Source organism: Martes martes, assembly GCF_963455335.1.
Source record: "Martes martes genome assembly, chromosome: 6".
Classification (NCBI taxonomy): Eukaryota; Metazoa; Chordata; class Mammalia; order Carnivora; family Mustelidae; genus Martes; species Martes martes.
Window position 1 is genome coordinate 54,857,239 of NC_137893.1, and position 2,271 is coordinate 54,859,509.

The 2,271-nt window shown below is 39.7% G+C and overlaps 1 pseudogene across 1 annotated transcript; it reads right to left on the reverse strand.

Annotated features, from left to right (window-relative positions):
- Positions 1–1,217: 1,217 nt before the first annotated feature.
- On the reverse strand, positions 1,218–1,680 carry LOC308344321 (pre-mRNA-splicing regulator WTAP-like; annotated as a pseudogene). The gene has a single exon. The product of its transcript is annotated as a pre-mRNA-splicing regulator WTAP-like (transcript).
- Between the last annotated feature and the right edge of the window lie 591 nt (positions 1,681–2,271).

A 2,271-nucleotide genomic window follows, 5' to 3' on the forward strand; every position in this document is an offset into this window, starting at 1 on the left:
AAGAAACACATTCCCCCACTAACACTAATGACAATGCTCTTTCAACATGTGCCTGTTGAAGGCAACGGAGATTTAGTTGCACCACTGAAAAAAATAATGCAGTGAGTCTCATCACAGCCAATCCTCTACTACACTCTAGTAGTGAAACGGATATTTATAATGCTTCAAACAGTTTCAACCTGAAGTTTGATACCAGGCCTTTATGTTTGTGCAGTCCACAGTAAGATTATCTACAGCATTAGCAACCGTGCAAAGAACAAACCATTGACTAAAACCACATTGATTTAAGGCTCAATCAAATAATATAGAGCCCCAAACTAAAGGGTTGAATATATGAATTACTTGTACTGACATCTATTATTTGATTCTCTCATGACAATTAAATTGGTTCTTAGCAAAAAAAACCCAAACAACAACAACAAAAAACACAAAACAAAACAAAACCAAAAAAACTCTCCAAAACTCTTAAAGGCAAAATTTGCCTCATTTGAATTTTGACCCAGAAGTTCAACAACAATCACAAAGTCCACAGTCTTATTGGCAAAACTGATACACAGTGTCTCTAAATCACTATGTTCAAGGTTAAGAGCACATTCTACTTTTACATTTTACTGGAATTTTACATGATCAATTCATGACTTTAAGTCTCTAGGTTCTCATTCCTCCAAACTGTCTAAAGACACAGCATGCCACAGACTTAAGACTTTCATTTCGGGGCGCCTGGGTGGCTCAGTGGGTTAAAGCCTCTGCCTTCGGCTCAGGTCGTGATCCCAGGGTCCTGGGATCGAGCCCCACATCGGGCTCTCTGCTCTGTGGGGAGCCTGCTTCCCCCTCTCTCTCTGCCTGCCTCTCTGCCTACTTGTGATCTCTCTGTCAAATAAATAAATAAATCTTTAAAAAAAAAAAAAGACTTTCATTTCTCCCTCTATTTTCTTTTGAGAAAAATTTCCCCAGTGTCTACATGTTTTGGAAGGGGTATTTTTTGGATGTGGCCAGTTCTTTGGAATAGATAGATGCTATCAGTCTTTTAAAGCAGGGGAGGAGGAAGAGAAAAAAGCTGAAACACAAGATTCATCTGGTAAGTTTTATCTTAACCATTACAAGATAGATAGTATAAGAATGAGGCTTTTTTTTTTTTTTTTTTTTTTTTTTTTTTAGCTTCAAATGTCTGAGTCCTGGTGTGGAAACTGGGTACTTGGCTTCCCACCACAGCTCTCTCAGGGTGGGACTGCCAGGTTTGTCTCGCCTGGGGAGTATCTCCTAAACTGCCAGATACTCAGTTCATTTTGGGCTTGTTCCAGTTTGTCTTTAGTCTGTTCCAATTCACCTTCCATGTTTAGGAAAAACAGCTGATCATTGCGTCTACCATCAGGCAATGCTAGGCTAGTGGACTTGCTTGAGGTACTGGATTTGATTAGTACACTGTACACTCTTGCATCCCTCGCTCCTTGTTTGCTAATCCCCTTACAAGGATGTTTTCCTGATTGTTGCTTTAGTTTTCCTTCAGACTCCCCTTAACTCTGTTACATCATTAGAATTAAGATCTGCGTACTTGCCCTCCAAAGCTTGGACCTGTACTTCATATTGTTTCCATCTGAGAGTTAACTCATCTCATGTCATAACTGTGAAGTCTGCTTCACTCAGTCAAACCTTTTTGGGAACAGATTCCTCCATGGTCATCTTGCATCCTTTTCCAGACAGAGGCCATGCTGGTACAGCCCAGTCACATAAGTAAAGGCCAACAGCCTGTGCTTACACTGGCCCCCCACTCCACTTCCCACTGCAGCCCCAGCACTCCCCTTTCTTTGCCAAGACATAATTTTTGAAAAGAGAGATTATTTATAGTCTTAAGGCTAATCACTGATACCCTCAGACTCTTCCTATACTAGAACTCAAAAATATAGTTAGCTGTTTCACTTTTGTTTAAGACTATGGAGAATAAAAGTGGTAGAGGGAGCCCAAATTCACCTCCATAATATTTGAGGCTTTCTAAGTAAAAAAATGCTCTGTGGGGTATAACTGGCTAACTTTTCATGACTGGGCTTAGAGGTGGTGGTTGGAAATGTAAGAGGGCTCCCCATAAGTATTTTAATCAAGACATATGATGCATAGTTTAACACAGTTTACTTTCTTCCTATCATTATTGTACTTTGCCTCCTTCTAAACTCTTTCGGACACATAGTTTTGAATGGTGATAACTGATTAAAGCAATTTGGCAATAAATGCTGTAATTCAGGGCAACAAGGACATAATGTCTAGACAAAATAATGT